The sequence below is a fragment of the Zophobas morio genome, unplaced genomic scaffold (assembly GCF_036711695.1).
Source record: "Zophobas morio isolate AGI-343-1 ecotype UQ-CSIRO unplaced genomic scaffold, CSIRO_AGI_Zmor_V1 ptg000009l, whole genome shotgun sequence".
In the NCBI taxonomy this organism is placed as follows: Eukaryota; Metazoa; Arthropoda; class Insecta; order Coleoptera; family Tenebrionidae; genus Zophobas; species Zophobas morio.
In genome coordinates, this window is record NW_026972114.1 from 9,290,896 (window position 1) to 9,316,782 (window position 25,887).

At 32.5% G+C, this 25,887-nt stretch overlaps 1 protein-coding gene across 2 annotated transcripts in view; it reads right to left on the reverse strand.

Annotated features, from left to right (window-relative positions):
* LOC135125827 (5-hydroxytryptamine receptor 1) overlaps positions 1-25,887 on the reverse strand; it is a 307,214-nt gene that overhangs the window by 163,796 nt on the left and 117,531 nt on the right. Inside the window, exon 3 of one of the 2 annotated variants that reach the window (XM_064051533.1) lies at positions 4,486-4,523. The exons of the other annotated variant lie outside the window; for it this stretch is intronic. The gene's annotated coding sequence lies outside the window, so the exon portion shown is untranslated. The remainder of the gene's footprint in view (positions 1-4,485; positions 4,524-25,887) is intronic. 2 annotated transcript variants of the gene reach the window in all.

Consider the following 25,887-nt stretch of genomic DNA (forward strand, 5'->3'; position numbering starts at 1 on the left):
GGTATAGAAATATGGGATTTGCAATTAAGGTCCACCTCCTGGTCCCACAATGAATAAAAGATCATCACAATTTGTATCCCCGATCTCAATTGTGATAAATTTTTTATTCGTTGTAAGTATTTTATTGTTAAAGAGGAGTGTGTATTTTACGAAAAGAAAGTCAAAGGATAAGCCCCACGTATCCGCCCTCATCTCAATTGTGATTAATTTTTCTTATTCGTCGTTAGACGAGAGGCGGAGCTTATATTTCTTTTTAATAAATTACTACGTGAAGCATGTTTTAACTATCGTATCGTTGAAAGAAAACTATATTTAATTAGAACAGGAAGAAAAGAATGTGCCCCACCCACCCGCCCCGATCTAGTTGTAATACATTTTTTATTCGTTGTGGATCTAAGGGGCGGAATTTAGTTGCAAATTTTACTTTTGGGAGAAAAAGAATATTCTTTCACTACTTCTTGGCAAAATAGTCCATTTTCAACGACATCATAATACCACAACCATGTTTATCTTGGTAATTTCTTGTACAGCAATATAGACTTTGCAATTAAGCTCCGCCCCCTGGTCTCACATCGAATAAAAAATTTATCACAATTGAGATCGGGACGGGTGGGTGGGGCATAATCTTCGGCTATTTTTTTCTTAATATATACATAGTTTTTTTTCAACGAAATAATACTTTTAAAAAGTGTTTCACGTGGTAATTTCTTGTAAAGAAATATAAAGTTCTTCTTTCTACAACGAAATACCTAAAATATCAAATGCTGAATTTGGGGTTAGAATTATATCGAGCTGACACAGCTCGATATAATTCTGTGATGACACATCAGAGTTGTCAGATCTATCGATTTATCTTATAAATTTACAAAAGAGTGAAAATGTGACTACTGAACGTTTTATTTTCCTATAGTTTTTTTCTTCTTTCGATATCTCCTTTTAGTTTTGAGAAAATAAATATTTATCTTTCCCTACTTTTTGAGTATGTTTCTTACGAAAAGAGAGTCAAAGGATAAGCCCCACCCACTCACCCTCATCTCAATAGTGATTTTTTTTTCATTCGTCGTCAGACGAGAGGTGGAGCTTAATTGAAAAGTTTATATATCTCTTTAAGAAATTACCACGTGAAGCATGTTTTAAGTATCGTATTGTTGTAAGAAAACTATATACATTTAGAAAAGGAAGCCGAAAAATGTGCCCCACCCACCCGTCCCGATCCAATTGTAATAAATTTTTTTTTCGTTGTGGGTCTAAGAGGCGGAACTTAATTGCAAATTTTACTTTCGGGACAAAAACAATATTCTTTAGCGACTTTTTCGCAAAATAGTCTATTCTCTTGGTAATTTCTTGTGCAGCAATATAGACTTTGCAATTAAGCTCCGCCCCCTGGTCTTACAACGAATAAAAAATTTATCACAATTGAGATCGGGGCGGGTGGGTGGAGCATAATCCTCGGCTCCTTTTTCATAATATACATATAGTTTTTTTTTAAGACACGACACGACACTTAAAAAATTTTCACGTGGTAATTTCTTCTAGAGAAATATAAACTTTAGTATATCCTCTCATGACAAATAAAAGAATAATTACAACTGAAATGGGGACGGGTGGGCGGAGCTTATCCTTTCACTTTCTTTTCGTAAAATTCATGTTCTCTTTCAACAACGAAATCAAATGTTGAATTTGAGGTTAGAACTATATCCTGCTGCGTTATCAGAGTTGCCACATCTACTGATTTACGCTATAAATTTAATAAAACATGAAATGGTGAATAGTAAACGTTTTATTTTCGAAGTTTTTTCTTCTTTCGATATCTCCTTTTTGTTGTCAAAGAATAAGAATATTCTTTCTCTACTTTTTGTCCTTTTTTCACTTTGTTTTACTTTTTTTATGTAATTTCTTGTACAGAAATATGAAATTTTCAATTAAGGTCCGCCCCCTGGTTTCACAACGAATAAAAGATCATCACAGTTTGAATCCCCGATCTCAATTGTGATAAAATTTTTATTCGTCGTGGTTATTTTTTTTATACGTCGCCAGACGAAAGGCGGAGCTAATTGAAAAATTTATATTTCTCCATAAGAAATTACCACGTGAAACATATTTTAAGTATCATTTTGTTAAAAGAAAACTATATACCTATACGTAGAAAAAGAAGCCGATAATATGTGACACATAAATATACATAACATTAAAATTAATTCACTGTTTGTTTGATATACGGCCGTCGCAAACATAACTCATGCGATTATATAAATTTTGTTTATTTTGAGTTTGCCATTATTTTGAACACAAAACAAAGTTGATTATTGCGCAACAAGTAGTAAGTTTACAAATTGGACCATCATTCACAAAGTAATTGTGTTTATCACTGGTGGTTGGCGCTTTGTCCGGCGTGGTGTTTGTTGTCACTTCAAGACAAACAAACATCAACAGATAGCCCCTTAAGAAGATAGCCCTGTCATATGTCAAACTTCTTGCACAAGTAACTTAAACAATCTTACGTTGGCGTGTTAATTTAAATATTAAGAGTGTTAGCGCTGGAAGCTATAAAATTCTAAATTATAAGGTGCGGTCAACAAAATTCGCTCTTTAACAAACGTCGGATGATCACCTGTCTTTCTGATCCCCTGGGGTACGTACGTAGGAGGCGATGAGGAAGACAGCTTGATCCTTCAGTGTCAGGAGGAAGACGATTTTACAGTATCTGTGCTTTTATTTATTAATATTAACAACTTTTCTTAAGAAATCTTTTTCGTGTCACGTTAGACGTACGGAGGTATAAATGAACAAAAAAAATTGGACGTGGGTGAACCTACCAAAATATACGGGGGAAATAATTTCCTTTTTATAAGATTGAAAAAAATCCAGAGCCTGTGTGAAAGACTAACTAAAAAATAACGTCTTATATTAGGAAAAATGAATTTGCTTTTTCATTTTTTATCAATGATTATTATCCAAAAAGTAATGTGAAAGGACACTTGTATTCGTGCTGCTCCTTTAACGTTATATTTATGAAGCAATATTTTAAAATGGATACATAGTCCAAAAACATTGAATTTAAGGTGAGTTTTGACCATCACTACAATGACAGATTGGTAACATTAATTTGAATATATTCGAGTTGGGTTTCCGTAGAATCGGAAACACGAATGAAGTGAAGACAAGCAGTGGTTTAAAATAAAATTAAACACAAGTACTGCTGATACATTTTACGATATCGGTGAATATAATTTAAATATTTCTTTTACTTTAAATTACATTACTGGAGAAACTATTTAAACAAACATTGTATTCGTAAACTATTTATAAGATAATACGATTAAAATAATATACCTACACTAAATCCGCGATTATTTTTCACTAACGAAAATAAGAAAACCATTATATTTTCAAGAGACTAAAGTTGCTGTATACGTTCTCAGTGTAAACGTGACTGTTGGTAGTAAGTCACCAGAAATTTAAACCTTTACAAAAAATTATCAAATAATAACAGTAAAGACTGTGTTATAAATTATGCAGTTAATGAATTTTCATATGTTATTACTAAAATAACAATTTTATATTTTATTCACACATATAGATAATCATGCTGATAATTTCAATGTGTTATTATTATGGCTGTCATACAAGCTTTGTAACAACTATGAATTTCTATTACGTTTCCGCAATTTTACTAAACTACTATTTCTGTTACCAACAAGATTTGTATTTTTAACGGCTCAGTTCTCATTTTACAGAGATTTTACTCGATGAACTTTTTTGTTTTGACTTTTAAAAAATTGGGTGCCCGGGGCGAGCTTTCATATTTTTATTTCAACAAATACAGAGTCGTGACTTCTCCTTTGCACAGACACATATCTGTTGCAACATGATATTGTTTTAATTGAAATTTTGAATGTGCGTTATTGAATTGAACCAGATGAATGTAAAGTGGACAAACAATCAATACCAAAAGTAGTTCGAACAAATTTCTGGAATTTTTAAACCTTAATATATTATCATTTTCAATAAAATTACTAATTATACTGACGGTGATTTCACAAATTCGTATTCATTCGGATATAGAGTTATCTGGTCAAAATTACTACACAAGAGATTCGACGCGAATATTGGAAACATTTTATGTCGAATTCTGTCCTTCAAAAGTTACAGAAAACTCCTGTTACCTTTGCTCTAAACATACTTGAATGCTCCCTAAAGGATCCATCAGCAAGTTTTCGTCAAGTTACCACTAATGGACCTTAAAACCAACTGGCTTTCTCGAACTATTTAGTATTAAAATCTAACTGAACTAAAGCAGATCGGACGCCAAACTTTAGTTTAATTTAATTCTAATGAAAGTAACTGGCGGCACGTAAATAATTCATTAAGTTCAATCAAAAAAGACGGAATTAAATTACGTGCAGTTGCAAAGTGCATTCAGGCATGATATGGCACTTGTAACACAAAGGATTGTTGAAGATTATTACGCTAACGACTGCTCACCTTCAGCCATTCCCGTGGAAGCTGGCATGCACAGGGCTCTGAAAACCAAATAGAATTTATTATTTTCTGGAAAAGCAAGAAAATTACAGTGCAATTGTAGCGAATGCAACAATGTGTATAACTAGGTAACCTACAATGGGACGCTAATGTAATTTTGTTTATTCGGAATTTTGACGCACGTGTCTGAATTACTGTACAATTTTTTTACCGAAACAATTCAACCTGAAAATGATAAAATTTATTATTTTAATATTCTGAATATTTTCTGGAGATTTTTCTTACGAGAGATTTTATTATAGTGACGAATTTTTAATAAGCTGGACGTTTAGAGTTGACTGTGCATTGCTGAACCACAATGTGTTATCACATTACTTTAGTTTAAAAACAATTTTAAATATCCACCTAAGATTAGAGTGCCTTGACAAATTATGTCGTTTTTAAAAATGTGGACACGATTGACAGTGATGTCAAGTTAGAAAGAAACACAGATAATATGGTATTTCTTTGCTATCCTTGAGAAAACTATAGATATAGATTTTAGTAGAATCCCTAGATATGCCTTAGAAAAGAGTTAGGAAAATCGGAAAAAGGGAAGCTGGTACAAAATTAGGAGAAAAAGGGGTGAAGCTACTGTTTTGGAATGTCGAAGGGTTGCGAAAAAAGGAAAAGGAGTTCTGGGACTACGTGGGAAAATTTTATGTGGAGGGGCTAGTACAGAGATGGGTACAAAGAGAAAACAGGGAGAAATTTGAAGAAACACTACCACAAGAATATGTGTGGGAGTGTCAAGGGGCGACAAAGGAAAAAAAAGGGGGAGCAAGCGGGGGAATAGTAATGCGAAAAGAAATACAAGAATTGGAACAGGAAAGTAATAATAAAAACGCACTAATGAAGAAAGTAATACAGCTGGATAACAATCGATGGGAAATAATAACCGTTTATAGCAAGAAAATGGAAACCAAGATAAACATACAAAAGAAAAAGGAGATGAAAAGACACTTATAGAAGGGTATTTTAACGCAAGACTGGGCGATAAGGGGACGAGAATAATAGATAAAAAAGTGGAGAGAAAAGATTATCAAAAGACAAAGCAAATAACAAAGAAGGGAAAATATTGTGTAAGATAATAGAAGAAATGGGATGGGAAATTTTGAATGGAAACATGGAAGGAGATGAAGAAGAAGAATGGACGTACGTAGGGGCTAGGAGTGAATCAATTATAGACTATGGGATTATCAACGAAGAGGCTTGAGAAGAAATAAAGAGTTTCAAAGTGGAGGAAAGGTTAGAATCAAACGATATGCCACTAGAAATAAAAATCAAAGGAAAAGAGCAAGAGTACGAAAAACAAGAGAGAGGAAACGAAAGAAAAGAAATAGAAAAAAGAATATGAATTGAAGAGGGAATTCAAAGGTACAGAAGTAGACTAGAAAAAAAGAAATTCGAAGTAAAAGAAGATATAGAAGCTATGATAGCAGAACTGATCAAGTTAATTATAGACTCTACGGAAAAAAGAAAGAAATACATATGGCAAGGGAGGAATAATGGATGGAACGGAGAATGTAGTGAGTTGAAGAGAAAAGCAAGGGAAAAATTAAGAAAATGGAAGAATAACAGGGGAAAGAAAAAAGAGTCCTTAAAAGCAAGAGAGAATTATAGGAGAAAACGTGAAGAAACAAAAAGAGAAAAACGAGAAGAAGAAGAGAAGACAATAAAGTCCCTGAAAACAGAAGAAGAAGTATGGAAATATATAAACAAGGAACGGAGAAGGAAGACTGAAGTCAGTAGGAAAATCAAAATACATGAATGGAAAAGACACTATGGAATTATTGGGAGGTTGTGAGGAAAAATGCTGCAAAATAAATAAAGGAATCACAACAACGGAAGAAATGTGGAGAGGTTAGAAAATTAAAGAAGATGAAATAGGAAGACCCATAGAAAGACTGAAAAGAGGAAAGGCACCTGGAGGAGATGAAATCCAGAACGAAGCGTGGATGTTCGGGGCAGAAAGAGTGAAAGAAAGGATATGGGAAGTGGTAGATGGAGTTTAGAAGGGAAAATTGTTCCCGGCAGTGGAGAGAAGGTATATTAACCCCATTATTTAAAAAGGGACAAAAAAGTGATGTGAAGAACTACCGAGGGATCACCTTGCTTAATCCGGCGTACAAGATATTCGCAATGATACTAGATGAGAGGTTATGAAAGGAGATAGAAGCAAGGGGTATATTACCAGACAGTCAGGCAGGGTTTAGGAAAGGTAGAGGAACTATGGACAATGTGTACATCCTGCGGGATTTAGTGGGAAGAGAAATAAGAAATGAGGGTGGACAAATGTACGCATTGTTCATAAATTTCAAAGCAGCGTTTGATAACGTGAATAGAGAAAAACTGTGGGAGTATTTGAGGAGAAAGGGAGTAGATGCGTAGCGTACCTGGTAACGAAAATGGAAGAAGTATATGAAGAAACAGTAAGTAAAGAGAGAGTGATTGGAATAGAGAGCGAGAGTTTTTATACAAATAGAGGAGTGAGACAGGGATGCCCACTCAGTCCCACATTGTTTGCAGCTCATCTAGGAGATATAGGTGAATTGTTCAGGAAAGCACAGACAGGAGGGGTGGTAGTGGGCTAAGAGAAAGTGTAGTCGTTGGCGTACGCAGATGATTTGGTGATTGTGGCAAAGGAAAGAGAAGAAATGAAAACGATGATTAAAACTTTCGAGAGGTACGTACAAAAAAAGGAATTGGAAGTGAATGTAGAAAAACCAAAAATGGTGGTGTTTGGGAAGAAAATAAGAAACGAGAAGGAATAGTGGACATGGAGAGGGAAGTAGATTGAACAGATGAAAGAATTCCAGTACTTAGGATATACATTAAAGAGCAATAACTCAGATAGAGTGCATATTCAAGAAATAGTCCGAAAAGCGAAAAAGTGATAAGAATAGGAGAGAGAAAATTTGGACATGATTATAAGAGAAGAATGATGATGTTTGATAGTCTGATCAACAGTGTACGGAGCTGAGATTTGGGGATGGAGGGAATATGAAGAAATAGAGAGAGTGTAAGAAAAATACTTAAAATGGACATTGGGATCGTAAAGGTATACGCCGGGGTATATAGTGAGAGAAGAAACAAAAAGGGAGAAAATGAAAGTGGAAGCGGGTAAAAGAGCGGTTGGATTTGAAGAGAAGTTCAGTAAGAGAGGTGATTGTAAAATATTAATAATAATAATAATAATAGTAATTTATTGTCAAACAGAACTGTTCCAATGGAGACAATAAAATATAAATAAGAGAATTGATGGCTACATTGGCCTTAAATAAAAATTAAATGTACTCTCCTTACAATTAAAAATATCTAAATTAACTGGTAGATTGTTTATAGCAGTCACAATTTTATTAACAACAGAGCTATTTAAACCAAAATTAGTTTTTCTAAAGGGACAAACAAATATATCGCGGTTTCTGGTATTAACTAAAGGTGCTTTGAAATTTAAAAGCAACAAAAGCTGTGGACAATCTATTTGATTATGCAAGAGTTTAAACACAAATCGTAGCTTAAAGTTCAAAACGCGTTTCGACAGTTCTTCCAATTCCGTTAAATTAAGTCTCTGATCATAATTATATTGCGATTTATTAAGCCCCATCTTGAAAATTAAAAAGTTACACATTTTTCTCTGCACTCTTTCTAGTCTTGTTACGTGGACTTCATAAAAAGGAAACCAAATAATTATGCCGTACTCTAAGATAGGTTTAACTAGTGTAATAAAAAGCTTACGAACAGGAGCAACGCAGTGAAAATCTCTAGTCATCCTTTTTATGAAGCCAGTTACACGATATGAAACCAAACTGAAACTGAAACTGATATGACTTATCAATAATATAATCCATGGGGCTATTAAAGCGTAGTTGCGAATCAAAAACTATTGCTAGATCTTTAATTTCATTCACTCTTTCCAAAAACTTATTATTTATAGCGTAGGCGAATACATAGTTACATAATTTTCTAGAGAATGTTATAATCTTGTACTTGTCATTGTTGAGCATCATATTATTATTAATACACCACTTCGTAGTAACATCCAGGGCTGCTTGAAGCCGATAACAATCTTCAAAAGAACTTATCTTGGAAAAATGTTTAAATCATCAGCAAAAAGCAGTAGATTCGATGTAGAGAAGGATACTACAAGATCATTAATAAATAGTAGGAAGAGTATTGGACCAAGATGACTGCCCTGGGGAACTCCGGAAAGTATTAAGAGAGGATCGGATAGAAATCCCTTTAACGAAATTATTTGAATACCATTGGTAATATAAGAGAAAATCTATGTGTGAAGTTGACCACAAATACCGAGATACCAAAGTTTTTTTCATTAGAAAAGCATGGTTAACAATATCTTCCTTACTAAAATCCAAATAGACCGAGTCAACCTGGCATCCATCTTCAAAAGCATCGATAATAAATTCATTGTATATAGCAAGATTGGTCACTGTACTTCTACTAGGAAGGAATCCATGTTGATACGGTGAAAGGATGTTTCTGTACATTCGAATAAGTTGTTCACTAATAATTGATTCTAAACCCTTACATAAAGCAGAAATTATCGATATAGGTCGGTAGTTAGTAACTTCAGATTTGTCTCCAGTTTTATGCAGGGGAATCACATGAGTTTGTTTCCAAATACTGGGACAAATACCAGTGTCGATAGATTTTCTGTACAGTAAAAAGATAGGCCAGGCTAAGCTACTAGCACACTGATTTAGGAAATAAGGAGGAATTCCATCTGGTCCTGGATTTAAACCAGGTTTTAGAATTAATAGTTTGTTTCGAATCAAGTCAGGATTTAAGTCAATATCATGTAAATTAACGTTATTCAGAAACAAAGAGGGATTTAATTCAGGGTTTTGGTTGTTCACGTTTGAATCATATACAGACTTAAAGTACTTAGCAAACATATTGGCAATCGTTTGGGGATCAGAGGAGTGTAAATCTTGGTAGTGCATATTTTTCGGTACACTAGATTTAGAATTGCGACTTTTGGAATTCACGTAGTTACAGAACACTTTAGTATTATTATGAACGTTATTTTCAACGAAGCATATATAGTTATCGTAGTCTTCTTTTATTGCAGCCTTAGCTAGTCTACGAACCGCTTTAAAATTTTTATAATGGGTTACATTCAATGTAGATCTGTATAATTGAAATAATCTACGCTTTCTATTTACAAATTTAACAGTATTTGGCTTAAACCAAACTGGAAAATGAATATTGGGCTTACTAGTTTTAGGAGTACAGATATCAATAGCCTCATGAACAATGGAGTAGAAAGTTACAATTGTAGCTTCAATATCTGAATATTGCAAAAGAGAACCCTAGTTTATAGATGAAAAACAGTTATTTAAAAAGTGATAACAATTGGCTTTTTTGAAGTTATAGTACCAACTGATTGAAGGCACAATATTGGAAGTTGCATGATTTGTGGGAAGAATTATACAGAGTGGAGGATGATGGTCATCCACGGTAACTAATCCAAAATCTTCACCATGAACTTCTATCGACGAAGACGATGTTAATATTCAAGATATTACTAAGTCAAGAATAACGCCGTTTTTATTAATCTCATGATTATGCTGAAATAAATCCAATGAGGAGAAATCATCACAGATAATTTTTTCTTTGTCGCTGACCCTTCTAAACTAGAAATTTGTGCTTTCAAAACATTAATTTGCTTTTCAGCCCCCCGCGTTATTTCTTCTTGTAACTTTAAATCTTCATTTTGCAGTTTTTTGATGAAGCTTTCTTTTTCTAAAATAATCTGCTCAAGTTCATCAATAATATTTTTTCTGCCAAGAACAGGTCATTTTGACGTAAATTCAGCCACATTATAAATTGTTGGAATTGCGTACTCACATATTTTGCATTGACTTCAAATATAAAATTTTCTTTTTTGAAGAGAACTTTTGCCAATTTTTCAAGATGAATATTGCATCTGTCCTCTCTATGTGTTAAGTAATACCTGGTTTTCGGGGTATTTAAACAATAATGAGAAACCATTTGCTTCTGTACTTCTGCAGTTTCATACACGGCAGACGACGACTATTCTCTTCCACGTCTATGTACTAAACGACAATTACAAATTGTCAAAACATGAATCAAAAGAATCATCCGCAGCCAGCATAGTAAAATAAAATTTACCATTATTTTGACGTTTCGTGTCACAACTCTTTTCTAAAGTATATCTAGGGACTCTAGATTTTAGTTTTCTCTCTCTTGTCAGCCAAATGTTCAGTAGTGGTACGTACAATGAAAATGATTGGGAATAACTTCGTCAGTAAAATGTGAATGACTGGTAAGAAATACAAGTCTCAAATTGCTCCAATTCTATGTTTTAAGGCATGAACCAGTAGATTCTAGTACCGAAGAACAAAATTATACATCAACTTTCAGGTTTCAGCTAAATATGTAGCGGTAAATCACTATGAAAATCGTGTATTACATTTATGAGGAAGCCTTCAAAAAGTTGGAAATAATTATGCGGCACTTTTTGGAGAATGTCTTAAGAATGGCCCAGGTCAATACGAGGAATCGTAAACTATACAAGAACTCAGTGTACAAAATTTGGTCTACTCACAGAAAATTCGTCAGAATCTAACCCGTTAACTTCCTCATCATACTATGTTTTGAGAAAAACGCAAAAAACTGTCACACATTTGTAAGTCCATTTAACATAAAGTTCTTATTTTTGATTAGATTATTAAATTACATGCTGAAGAAAATTCCATTTTGTTAAAATGATTCAGATTGTATAAATCACTAGTTGATTATGAAAATTTTCTTGAAATTCCGCAGTCTTCAATGTTTTTAATGTTAATCTCATTCCTTGGTAATGCATATTCATTAACAAACTCGTCCGAAATTATCATAATTTTCTTGTTTACCAATGAAGACCTAATATTTTTGTAAATGTGAGAAGTATACCTGGGTAGAAATGAATAGTTTAATTTTAATAAAGATTCATAGCCTGAAAAACACAAGAAAATTTAATGGACAGTGCTTTTTCTACAATCTCGAGGCTCCACCTCCTCAATTTTTTTTATTTAAATGCATTTGTAATTACTTCTTTGTTCACTCCAAATTTACCCGCAACCAATGTTTGACTGTTTACTTCAAAAAATGACAAATTATTTCTTTTAAGAAACTGAAAAACCCTCTGAGACGAACGTTCATGATAAATTTGACATTGTCATTTCGTGTCCACACTCTTAAAAGTGACATATTCTGTCAAGATACTCTACCTAAGATGATTCTGGGACATTCCGAGCCAAAAAATATAAATCAGATAAAAATTTCAACATCATAACTCGATTTATTTGGTATGGACATTTTTTTTAGGAGAACATGTATTAGCAGTTCTGGTTTTTCTTATCTCGTTAAAATAATGTCTATGTTTAGTATTACGTGTTCAATTAATTGCATTGTACATACACAGACTAATCATTCAGTAAACAAAAATATTGTTACTAAAAAACAAAGGCAAAGAAACCTGAAGGTATGTGTAGCTTACTATATATTATAAACAGATTTGTGTGCATACTAATTTAATTATTTTCATTTTATCGGTATTTTTTCCTGATAACAGTCAAATTTTAGAAAATCGGGCCTCGTGTAAAAATTATCCACATTTTAGAAAAGTCAAGACATCGAAAGTTACAAACTATAAAAAATGTAGCTATCATAGATAACAATGTAATATTTGTTCAACGATAGGAATTAAATATGACTTCAACATGACCGTCTGATTTAATTCCACAAACTATTTTCTTTAAAGTTCACAAAAACAGCATCTGATCGAAAATAAAATTTGGCTGTGAGATCAATTTCACCATTTTTGAGATCGCGGTCCTTGGTCCCAGAATTTCATAATTTTTTTCCACAACTTCAGATTTCGACATTTCATTCCGAGATTATTTTTGGTAGTGTTAACCATTAATATCGCTTTTTCATTATCCTTTTGTAGTATGTATCTTTTAATCCATCCCCCTGAATGTATTTTATATAATGGCTGTCTTTGTTTTTCGATTTTCGCTCTTCCATTGCAAAGTTTCTTGAGCTTTCCGAACACACAGTCCCAGTATCATTTTTTATTAAAATAGTTTCGCTTTGTAGTTTCCAGTCTCCTTATTCAAAAATTCAATTGTAATCCCCAGTCCACGGAGCACCTTGTAAATAAAATTAGACAGCATTTGACATTAAGTAAATTGTATCATTTAATTCGTATTCTAAAAACAACTGCACCTGTTGAATTGCACGCCCCACTTACTACAGAATTAATAACAAAATGCAGAATTTTAAAGTTTTTAATTTGATTATGTTCCTAAAAGTCTTGTGACGAAGTGAACTTTCAGAAAGGGTGTCTAAATTAAAAGGTGAGTTATGGGTATCTTCACCCCCGTTTGTGTCCGTCCCTGGACGAAATTTAATTTAGACTATCCTTTGTCGAATTAGGGGCAAAAACAATAAAATAGCTGAGGAATTTTTTCGGAAGCGGCTGTTCGGAATCAATTAAGGCGCGTCTGACATTGCGTTCTCAATTATTCTCAGCATGGCATTTACGATATTGAACTAGAAGATCCATATTCTAGGATATCGGGAATTCGATTTAAGCAAAGGCTTACGGGCTTTTTAATCATCTCGTGTTTGAAATCGCAATTGTTTGAGTTATTGATAAAATGTCGTCGGAACATTAGTAACCCCTATTATGGAAGTAAATTTATTACGACCTGGATTCTATTTATAGGGGAACTTCATTGTCGTCAGTTTCTTTTTAGCGCAAGTTCCGAAGGCACTTAGGTGCTTTCACAAGGAAATCAAGCTTTTAAATGACGCGGAAAGACAAATTTTTGAAAGTCGGTCGATCGATGCTAGTTTACAATGCAGAAATGAGGGTAACTAAACCGGTGACGAAATCGATAGGGTTGTTGATTCAGTATTGTTTGTCAATTAAGTGTGTGTTTTTCGAAAAGATATTGTGAACAGGGGCGGACTTAGAGACGAACCTTGGGCTATTCTCCACAAAATCACCACTAAAGTTTCTATTAGTTGGGTAAATAGCGAAGAATGGACGGCTATTTGTAACTTAAATCGTTGCTGAGAGCAAATCAAATAACGAAATAAATTTCAATCGTATTTGTGTGTTTTGCTACTTTGAGCGAATCGATTCGGAGCGAAGAAAACGTTTTCATTTCATCACCTGTATATTAACAAAGAGGATTTATTACGTGTATTGAGAGAGCTCGAATTGACTACGGAACATCAAGAGAAATGTATTAATAAGTTTGTCTTTAACAGGCGTTTTGTATGACTTCTCCAAAATCAATACTCTTTAACAGTTGGCCCTTTTATTTATTCTCTCTAAATAAAACCCTCTCGAAATAAAATAAATTGCCATTTTCTTGCATCTGCCGACGTCTGCTCTACTTACATCCAACTTTTCCAGACTTTTCCGGAGTTCCAGCTCGTAAAACATCACCCGCTTGATGTTTATCACGCTATCAACATTGTTGCGAATTTACGACGTTCGAAATTCAAAAATTCACTAGCATCGTCGAAAATTGATTCCCTGGAGTGGCTTTTCATCGTTTTCAATTACTTTGCTTTTGCTAAGTTTGTAAGTTTTTTTTTCTTGAGGCCAAAAGATTCCAGTTTCATTTAGTCGGACGAAATAAAAACATCCCCTCGGCAAGATCAAAAGCTCCACACGACTGGATGAACTCTGAGATAATAAAAGGGTAATCGAATGATACATTATTCCAAATCTCTTTCAGCAGAAGACGCAATAAATAAAACAAAACGGTTTTTCTGACGCTGCCCGATACGGAATTATTCTTGAATTCGGCCGCGTTGAGCCGGATGAGAAGGAATCGAAGAGAAAGTTTTTCCGTGTACTGTTTATCGGGGGAAAAGGAATGTTACTAAAGCTAGCGTGACTGCTACTACAATGATACACTTTTTCAGGCACTGATCATTCTATTTAACCCCAAAGCAGAAGGTTATTGATTGATATTCAATAACTCATCCCCATTCGAACATTCGAAAATGGATAATCGATATGGTCACGCTCCAGCGACTGCCAACACCAGAATTTCCTCGTAAAAGTCCTCCATAAAATCCCATCGCTCATCTGGACGGCTTCCGCATGGCTCGCATTAGCCACACATAACCTCCAAAAGACAATAAAAGTCTATAATTACAAGAGACAAAACGCGATCAACAAGTGTGTCCGGTCCACCATAAAGCACTCAAGAAAATAAGCTATTTCTACGTGAGCTGATCATTCCTTGTCATAAAAACACCACAAAGAAGACTGCAAACAAATTTTCAAAACAAACAAAAAAAAGTTATGAAATCAAAGTACGACAAATATTATTATATTAGAAGTTTTTATCGGACGCAACGATTATTCTGTTGACATTTCGAAATTATGCCATAGGCATGATTGTATTTATCTCAGCACATGAAATTTTATAAATTGCCATATCTGATTTGAAATAGTATGGTTAACTAATAATAATTGATTACACACTGGAATAACTCGCAATTAGCTACTTTAAACGGAAAATTCTATCGACAAAATTTATAACTCGAAGGAGATAAGATTACCACAATGTTACATCAACTCACCCTTAACTTTTCGCCGCGACCCCAACGTCTTAATCCCGTAATTCCGGATGTTGTGCTTTTCTCAACCGGCATAATAGTGTTTAGAACATATCAATTTACTCGAACGGATACAACTAAGTCGGGCGGAAAATATATTCGTGTCGCATGCCGATCTGAACGATCCCTAGGGAACGGCAACATTAGTCAGGAAGGATTTGTGAACACCTTCCAGTTGCCAGCACGTTTGTGACGCTGAATGGTAACGACATACCCTATATCTGAAAGACGTGCCGCACATATTATATTAAGTATTTAATTAACGACAACGTAACTAGTTTAGGGAATTGATTTTGTTCATCAAGGAGTGCTAATGGGGGATGTAAAGCGGTAATCGTGTTTACAATATTTAAAGCGAGAAATACACTGGAGAACCATAATATGAAAATAATCAAAATTCCATTTTATTTAGAACCCACTGCTAAAGTGTTTTATATTTAGACAGTGATTGACATAAATACAAAAAAAAACTCTGTTAAAGTTTGAATGAAATGAACTCACGCTTCGCTTTCTAATACTTAATTGTTGGCTAGACTTGATAAAAATATGCTGCCAAATGAGACATGATTTTAAAACCGTGAAATTTCAAATAAATTAGAAATTTCGAAAATTATAAAACCTTTAAGTCGAAATTGTTAACTATTAACACTAGTATTTGACAACATTCTTTAACATTTCGGATCATCTTGCAATTTAATTTTGAAACTTCCAAACCGAATACTGTGAAATTTTGCAATTTTAAGGTTATCATAAGCATGGGAAATCGTTAATCAAATTTTTTAGTTATGTCCCTCTAAGACAATAATGACATCATTTTACAATTTTGCCGAATAAATGTTGTTTAATTTATATTTACCAATTATCAATTTTGGTGACTGGAAAAGCATTGTTATTTCAACTCAAATTCTCATCGGAATGACTCGGGTTTAAGGACTGACGTTTTAGACGAAATTTCAAAATTAAAATCAGAACAAAGTAAAGTGATATGTTTCACCCCACATTTTTTTCATTTACTTAAGACTTTTTGTACCAGTTTTTTCATCTATTTTAAGGTACTGGATCTTCTTTTCAGCCATTTTGACGTTGAAATTTTCTTATTGCATTTTTATGAATAGAGAGCGGAAAATATGCACCAAAATTTTGAGAAATATGATCATATGATATGCACCAATTTTATGCAAATATGCAATAACTTTCTTAATATATGCAGAGATATGCAGATGCATATGCTTCAAAAATAAAAAAAACGAACTAAATTTATTTATAAAATACAAAAACAGGGTTCCGACCTTATGTTTTATTACAAAAAATACATACGATAAATCACATTGCAAAGTGTTTAATTACATCTCACTAACACATTAATCACGTTTTTAAAGATAATATTCTTATACTAAAAAATAAATATGTATAAATGGAACAAATTAAAAAATTGTAGTAATCCACTATTTAATTACTATTTTGGTAACAATTTGTTTTTAGATATTTTTCGAAATATTCTAACAAAAAGTTTTTCCGGTGATTCTAAAGTAAGTATCTGTATTTGTAAATAGAAAAACTGCGTACTACGTCCACATATGTAAAAATACATACCGGTTTAGGGCAGACGCGACAAAACACAGTTCGTTCTTGAAGAATAAGTTCAGGGAAAGGTTTAATCCATAAATTAATTTGAGTTATCTTCGACATATTGATACACCTGTATCCCTTTAAATGCTTTCAATACAAACTCACGATGAAAAATAATAGTATAACGTCCCTTCGACCACTAAACGTACCACTTAACTAACGAATAAAAATATTGGGAATGAACGGTATTTCCAAAAGTAATTAGGGCGCGCATTTACCTGTAAGGATGGCTTAACACCCAGTGGTGTCTCCAAACTACCATAAAACCCAAACCTTTCCTAGTTATTTGAAGCTCAGGACAATATTTGCAATATGATCCATAAAATTTCGTCTTTCTAGAAAAATGCCGATAGAATGACAATAATTTTTTTTTCAAATTAGCACAAAAATTGATAAAAATGCAAAATATGCACCCGTTCCGTGAAATATGCAGCAGAAGGCAAATATATGCAAATATGCAATTTTTTTATAGCTGTATTCATTTTTAATTAGCATGATTCGTTCACATATTAAATATCAAGACTTATATGCAAAAAATAACGGATATGCAAATTTCATAAAATCCGCTCTCTATTTATGAAATAAGAAAGATCAATTTTTGTCGTGAAGTTTCTTTTAATGTATTGTTTTAACATATCACCCCATTTTTAAGGTTATTTTGTAAAAAGTTCTGGATTTCTAAAGATTTTGACTATGATTCCAGCCGATCTATATAGAAATCGCTGACTTTTACAAAAAACTAAAAAAAAATTCTTCAATGTCAAAACTAGCCTGTTTTCTTAAAAAAAAAGATAAAACACCTTATAGTAAATTGAAAATCAAAATGTACCATTTTACTTACTACAAAGTTGACCTTTTTTCTTGGTACTATATATATATTTAATTTTATAGAATTGCATACCCCTGCAAGTGTGATTCATGAATCCGAGTTTTCATCCTAGACATCCAAATGTTTGGGGAAAAAATCAAAATTGTATAACAACATTTTACATATTTAACTTTGAAATTGTAAAACCGAATGCTTTGGAAACTTGCAAACTTTGTTCGATTTTTCATTTCTTCAATTCTTCAGTTTTTTTTTAATTTTTCCATCTTTTAATTTTTTAATTTTTCGAAATTTCAATTTTGGGATTTTTCAGGTTATTTATTATTTAATTTTTGGATTTTACAATTTCTTAATTTTTCAATTGCGGTTTCCAATTTTTGGATTTCTCAATTTTCTGATGTTTCAGTCTTGCGCTTTTTCAATTTTTCTCTTCAGTTTTTCGATTTTTCAATTAATCCATGTTTTGATTTTCCCAATTTTTTACATTCGATTGTTTCGATTTTCCAGTTTTTCAATTCTTCAAAATTTCAATTTTTTGGATTTTTCTATTTCTCAATTTTTCTGTTTTTTAATTTCTCAGTTTTTGGATATTTTAGTTTTGGGATTTTTGGGTTTATTTATTATTCAATTTTTTGATTTTTTAAGGCCTTAATTTTTCGACTTTACTGTTTTGACTTTTTGATTTCTCATTTTTTCAATTTTTTAATTTCTTAGTTTTTGGATATTTCAGTTTTGAGATATTTAGTTTTTCCATTCTTCAGTTTTTCTTTCACTTTTCAATTTTTCGAAATTTCAGCATTGAGATTTTTCAGATTATTTATTATAAAATTTTTCGATTATATAATTTCTTAATTTTCAGTTTTTCGATTTCTCAATTTCCGGGTGAATTGGCTTTACGTTTTTTCAATTCTTCAATTTTTGACTTTTCTAAATTCTCAGTTTTTCGATTTTTCAATTTTTCGATTAATCGATTTTCCTGTTGTTCAATTCTTCAATTTTTTTTTCGGGTTCTTGATTTTTCAATTTTTCGATCCTAAATGATAAAACGCTAACCAAGATTAGTCCGTTGACGCCTCCCTAATTTTTTTCTTCATTAAACGCCATTTCAATTTTTTCTACTTGTGGTTTATGACTCTGCTTTGAGTTTTTACTTTTGGCATCCAAATTTTCATAAACTAGTTTTTTGTTTCTTAAACTTGTTTTAATTTATCACAAAAAATAAAATAAAAATTGAATAATATAAACTTGAAAAATTGTAAAATTGCAAATCAAATTCAAAAATTTCTAAACTGCTAAATAAAAATCGAAAAACTAAAAAACTGAAAAATCGAATATTCGAAAAATCGTAAAATCGAAAAACTGAAAAATTTTTAGAAATTCAAAAATTGGTGCTTGTTAAAAATCAAACGAAAAACGGGAAAATCGGAAAAACCAAAAACTATAATATCCAAAATTCAAAATTTCACTAAAGAATACGATAAAGTAGTTCTCCCATTTCCGCACCGATTGTTGTTAAATTATATATACATGTTAGGAATATCCCTTAGATGATAAAAAGCTAACTAAGATTAGTCCGTTGACGCCTCCCTAATTTTTTTCTTCATTAAACGCCATTTCAATTTTTTCTACTTGTGGTTTATGACTCCGCTTTGAGTTTTTACTTTTAGCATCCAAATTTTCACAAATTAGTTTTTTTTTTCTTAAACTTGTTTTAATTTATCACAAAAAATAAAATAAAAATTGAATAATCCAAAAACTGAAACACTGTATAATCGAAAATAACGGGCGGGTGGGCGGGGATAGTACTTGCTAAGATAAAACTGATATTGCCAAATGACATACCCTCGAAGAAAATACAGGGCGGGTGGGCGGGGCCAGTACTTGCCAAGAAAAGACTGATTTTGGCAGATTACCTACTCTCTAGGAAAATAAAGGGTAGAGGGTATATCTTTGGCAAAATCAGTTTTATTTTGGCAAATACTAGCCCCGCCCACCCGCCCTCTATTTTCTTAAAGGGTATGTCAGTTAGCAAAATCAGTGTTAGCGTAATAAGTCCCAGCCCCATCTACTCGCCCCTCATTTCTTTAGAGAGTAGACCATTTGCCAAAATCAAAAACCCTTGGGTCTGATAATATTTTTCTATTTTTTTATAATAAATATCAATCAATTTTTATTTTACATGTTTTTCGGTTTGTGAAATTTTGGATATTATAGTTTTTGGTTTTTCCGATTTTCCCGTTTTTCATTTAATTTTTAACAAGCACCGCTTTTTGAATTTCTAAAGATTTTTCAGTTTTTCGATTATATAGTGCTTCAGTTTTTGGATTTTACGATTTTTCGATTATTCGATTTTTTAGTTTTTTAGTTTTTCGATTTTTATTTTGCAGTTTGCAAATTTTTGAATTTGATTTGCAATTTTCCAATTTTTCAATTTTATTTTGTTCAATTTTTATTTTATTTTTTGCGATAAATTAAAACAAGTTTAAGAAAAAAAAAACTAGTTTGTGAAAATTTGGATACCAAAAGTAAAAACTCAAAGCGGAGTCATACACCACAAGTAGAAAAAATTGAAATGGCGTTTAATGAAGAAAAAAATTAGGGAGGCGTCAACGGACTAATCTTGGTTAGCGTTTTATCATCTAGGATCGAAAAATTGAAAAATCAAAAACCCGAAAAATCTAAAAATTGAAGAATTGAACAACAGGAAAATCGATTAATCGAGAAATTGAAAAATCGAAAAACTGAGAATTTAGAAAAGTCAAAAATTGAAGAATTGAAAAAACGTAAAACCAATTCACCCGGAAATTGAGAAATCGAAAAACTGAATATTAAAAAATTATATAGTTGAAAAATTTTATAATAAATAATCTAAAAAATCTCAATGCTGAAATTTCGAAAAATTGAAAAATGAAAGAAAAACTGAAGAATGAAAAAACTAAAAATCTCAAAACTGAAATATCCAAAAACTAACAAATTAAAAAATTGAAAAAATGAGAAATCAAAAAGTCAAAACAGTAAAGTCGAAAAATTAAAGCCTTAAAAAATCGAAAAATTTAATAATAAATAAACTCAAAACTCCCAAAACTAAAATATCCAAAAACTGAGAAATTAAAAAACAGAAAAATTGAGAAATCGAAAAATCAAAAAAATAAAGTCGAAAAATCGAAAGCTTAAAAAATAGAAAAAATAAATAATCAAAAATCAAAAAAACTGAAATTTTTAAGAACTGGAAAATCGAAACAGTCGAATCTAAAAAAATGGGAAAATCAAAACATGGATTAATTGAAAAATCGAAAAACTGAAGAGAAAAATTGAAAAAACGTAAGACTGAAACATCAGAAAATTGAGAAATCCAAAAATTGGAAACCGCAAAATTGAAAAATTAAGAAATTGTAAAATCCAAAAATTAAATAATAAATAACCTGAAAAATCCCAAAAATGAAATTTCGAAAAATTAAAAAATGAAAAGATGGAAAAATTAAAAAAAACTGAAGAATTGAAGAAATGAAAAATCGAAAAACTAAAAAGTCAAATTTGAGAAGTTGCAAAACCAAATTTTTGAAAAATTGTAAAATCGAAAAATTGAAGACTTTTCTAGTTTTTCACTTAATTTATACCGATTTTTTAATTTCTGAAGATTCCTCAGTTTCTCGATTTTACAATATTTCAGTTTTTGGATTTTACGGTGTTTCGATTATTCGATTTTTTAATTTTTTAGTTTTTCGATTTTTATTTGGCAGTTTAGAAATTTTTGAATTTCATTTGCAATTTTTTTGCAATAGATAACAAAGTTTGCAAGTTTCCAAAGCATTCGGTTTTACAATTTCAAAGTTAAATATGTAAAATGTTGTTATACAATTTTGATTTTTTCCCCAAAAATTTGGATGTCTAGGATGAAAACTCGGATTCATGAATCACACAGGGGTATGCAATCCTATAAAATTAAATACATATATAGTACCAAGAAAAAAGGTCAACTTTGTAGTAAGTAAAATGGTACATTTTGATTTTCTATAGTAAATTGAAAATCAAAATGTACCATTTTACTTACTACAAAGTTGACCTTTTTTCTTGGTAGCGTCATCAAAATTCCAAAAACATAATTTTTCAAAACCTCAGTGTCGTCTGCAAAACTGAAAATAATAATAGTAATATTAATAATAACAATTTGTAAATTTCCCGGTGGCCCCCATGTCCTCAATCCGACATGGACTGATTTACCATTCAACGCTTAGAAAGATTTTCACATCACCAATTGTAGGCCCTCTCCGCTCAGTTAGTTAATTATTTAATGTACCTTTATAGCGCCCCAAGTTATTTATCTCCATCCCTTATTCGATTTGTAGGTTTTATTTACCTATAACCCTTTGTGCACTTAATTAACGTATTTGTTTTGCGACTTTGATTTACCTGTGACGAATTACGCAAATTAAAAAGTATTCATCTCCTACTGTAATTCTAAAATGGGTATAGATCAACAAACTTTCCTCAGTCCAGAAAAATATAGAAAAAGCTTCGCTTCATGTAGGCGGATTTCTTAATTAAAAATCAAAAGAATGCTATTTCCATCCGAATCCGATCCTGAAAACATAAAAAAACCTTTTCCTTTTCTTCCTGAAAGGTTTTATAGTCACGCTTTAGAGAATTTAATTAACAAAAGAAAAACTATGCAGAAAATCAATCAAACAACATCCGAGGAGGTTTGCAAACTCATAACTTCATTCGCTTTTTATCTAACCAACGATTCCAAGTTCATTATTATTCCATTATTCGTGGTTCATTTGAACTGTCTTAAAATGGATTTATAATACTTATAAGAATCTTATTTGTGATTGGATACCACCACGTCTGAGAGCGAATCTTCCATATTAATCAGACACGTTGCTCGCTTAGGCTGCGTGAAAGACTCTGACGCGCTTTCCCTATACCTTTCGGTCGATAACACTGACTAACTACATCCTCAAATTGGCTTGTAATTGGGAAAAAACAATTGTTGAGAAATTCCGTCCCACCTCTTGGAGCGAAAAGTTCCAGAATACTGATGTTACCGACTCGGATGGATGCCACCCCTCGTTTATTATTTTCCTCTTTCTCGTCTACTATCATGTGACGAAAAGTCGCCGAATGCACAGATCTTTCATTTGTTAAAATACATTAAAAATTCTAAAGTAAGTCCTACAAAGTCTGCCATATCGATAGAGATAAAATTGTACATTGTTACATTTCTGCCTTTCCATCCCAAACAGGACCAATTGTACATATAACAACGATAAATATCGTCAGCCTGTAAATAACGTATATTATACAATTAATGCTAAATTTTATCAAATTTGTAAAGGCAGCAAGTTTCGGAAAGTTGGGTGCTCGTATAAGTAGGAGGGTCTGAAATGACTGAAATCCGAAAATTTGACGAAATTAAATAACATGAAAAAATAAATCTGAAATTCTGGATTCTGGATAACTTTGCATTGAGGAATTGATTTCTGCCATCAGTTGTTCAGGAGCTTACAAACGAGAAGATGTGACGATTTAAGCTTGATATCAATGGATTACCTGGAATTTTTGAGCCGCATTCGTCAATTTTCAGCTAGAATTCTCAATTCGTTTGCGTCCCTGAGAAGGATATATTATGAAACGGTGTCATTTTTCAGAAGGGTTGGCTACTGAAAATGTTCAAAAAATTTAAGAATCTGCTAAACGATTTTTTGCGTCCGAATTCTCCTCATTCATGAGGTTCGGATTTCTGAAGACAGCAAGTTTCAGGAAGCTGGGTACTCTCATAAGCGTAATGGTCTGAAATGATTGAAATCCGAAAATTTGACGAATAAAAATAATATGAAAAAAATTAAAATATTCTGATCAACCTGAAATTCTGAATTCTAGATAACTTGGCATTGGTAAATTCACTTCGGCCGTCAGTTGTTCGCTTTTCTTAGAATTTCACCTGGAAATACGCATTATCCGAATTCGAAAATCTGTGTTTAAGTTAAAGGTCTCATAGCTTTCAAACGAGAAGATGTGACGATTTGAGATTGATGTCAATCGTTTACCTGGAATTTTTGGGTCAAATTGGTCAATTTTCAGCTAGTATTTTCAATTCGTTTGCGTTCCCGAGAAGGATATATGAAACGGTGTCATTTTTCAGACGGATTGATTACTGAAAATTTTCAAAAAATTCAGGAAGCCGCAGAAGGATTTTCTGAGCTTGAATTCTCGATTCAGGAGGTCCAAATTTGTAAAGACAGCAAGTTTCAGGAAGCTGGGTACTCTCATAGGCATGATGGTCTGAAATGATCGAAATCCGAAAATTCGACGATATGAAATAATATGAAAAAATGAAAATTTTCAGATCAACCTGAAATTCCGGATTCTGGATAACTTGGCTTTGAGGAATTCTTTTCTGCCGTCAGTTGTTCGTTTTCTTTGAATTTCACCCGGAAATGCGCATTTTCCGGATCCGAAAAACTTTTTTTTAAGTTTAAAAGCTCATAACTCCGAAACGGAAAGACGTAGCGATTCGCGCTTGATGCCAATCGATTACCTGAAATTTTTAAGACGCGTTGGTCAATTTTCAACCAAGATTCTTTGTTCGTTTGCGTTTCCCATAAAGATATATGGAAGGGTGTCATTTTTCAGACGGTTAAGTGGCTGAAAATTGAATCATCACACTTTTGGGGGCTTAACTTTTTACTTTTGTTTCTATCTTAATGTTGGTAATCTTCCTTCCACAACGAGAAACTTGAAACATGCTCAACATGGTAAATTTTCGTAGAGACATATATTTCAAGAAAACGGCAAAATATAAGCCCCGCCCACCCACCCTCATCTCAATTTCCATGAATTTTTCGTCTTTTGTCAGAGTGAGGGGCGGAGCATAATTGCAAAATCCACATTTTCCTACAAGATTTACCATTTTGATAAAGTTTTGAGTCTTTAGTTGTGAACAGAAGACGTACACTGAGAAAAACAAAGCAAAAGGCAATCCCCGCCCACCCGTCCTATCTCAGCTCTGTTGATTTTTTTATGCATGGGCGGAGCATATATTTTGCCTTTTGTTTAAGTATACGAAACTTTCTTTTCATAACAAGAAACTGAAAACATGTTCAAAATGGTAAAATTTTGTCGGGAAATGCCGATTTTGCAATTAAGCTCCGCCCTCTGGCTCACGACGAATAAAATAAAATCGTCACAATTGAGGCGGGGTGGGTGGGCGGGGCTTATCTTTTTACTTTTGTTTATTTCTTAATGTTGCTAATCTTCCTTCCACAACAAGAAACTTGAAATATGGTCAAAGTGGTAAATTTTTGTAGAGATATATTTTTAAAAAACGGCAAAATATAAGATCCCGCCCACCCGCCCTCATCTCAATTCCAATGAATTTTTCATTACTTGTCAGACAGAGGGGCGTGGCGTAATTGCAAAATCCATATTTTCCTACAAAATTTAATATTTTGATAAAGTTTTGAGTCTTTAGTTGTGAACAGTTCAGATCAGTTTAAACTTTTTAAGTATAGCTGAGTTTATAATGGTTATATCTTTGCAAAATTCGTATAAATGGTTATTTTTGAGTTATTGTTATACCATTTTGTTACTTAGATTAGTATTTAATAAGGAGAGAAAACTGCGAAGTGGCACTTAATTTTAAATTTGCTGTTCCAACATTAAATAATTTCAACCCTGGTTTTCCATTTTGATTTTAACAACTCCGATTTGTTGACATTGACATTTATAAGGTTTGTTGCTTTAAGAAAGAAATGAAAAATATTTCCATGGGGTATCCTAATCTGTTTTTGATCGTTTATTTATTTTACGCGGGTTGCTGAGGTTATTATAGAGTTCAAGAAACCATTTTCATTAAAAATGAAAACATAACACAATAAAGATTGAAAAACTGAGACCCTTCATCCGTTCATTACTTTGTTACGAAAATATTTTCCTTCCTTAAATCTCCCATAATACCCCGAATCCGCCTCGTCCCGTCTAATTCAAAACCTTACCTCTTTAAATATTCCTCCGGAATATTTCTCCGGTTTAATATTCACAAGACTGGAAAAGCGTACATCATTATAATAGCACAGACGAAAGCAGAAAAGCTTTAATAAATCTCGGCGATAAGTTTAAGTCGCCAACCATAACGACAACATTCCGCATTTTTTTTTTTCGATGATTAATCGCTCCGATGCAAATTCGCAGCCGATAATACAAATTAGATCCCCAATATTAATATTGCGTCC